Source organism: Myotis davidii, unplaced genomic scaffold (assembly GCF_000327345.1).
Source record: "Myotis davidii unplaced genomic scaffold, ASM32734v1 scaffold135, whole genome shotgun sequence".
Classification (NCBI taxonomy): domain Eukaryota; kingdom Metazoa; phylum Chordata; class Mammalia; order Chiroptera; family Vespertilionidae; genus Myotis; species Myotis davidii.
This window is the reverse complement of record NW_006289813.1, coordinates 14368385-14368789: the sequence shown is the minus strand read 5'-3', so window position 1 is coordinate 14368789 and position 405 is coordinate 14368385.

Here is a 405-nt window from a genome sequence, read left to right as displayed (position 1 = left end):
GCAGATGGGAGCAACCAGGTTGGCAGGGGGGGCAGAGAAGGACGATCAGGCCCATGGGGATGCAGTTAGTGGGCAACCAGGAAGGCAGGCAGGTGAGTGATCAGGAGCCAGCAGTCCCAGACTGTGAGAGGGATGTCCGACTGCTGGTGTGCCCGATCCCTAATCCAGCAGCTGGACATCCCCCAAGGGGTCCTAGATTGGAGAGAGTGCAGGCCGGGCTGAGGGACACACCCTCCTGTGCACAAATTTTCTGCACTGGGCCACTGATTAACTATATAAAGAGCTGGAGGAGACGAATGGTAGCTGATAACTTCTGTGGTAGGAACAGAAACCCTCTGCACAAGGGCAAAACTCTGATTAGCAACAGAGAGATTGAGAATCTACAAGGCACTTCCAGGAAGAAAT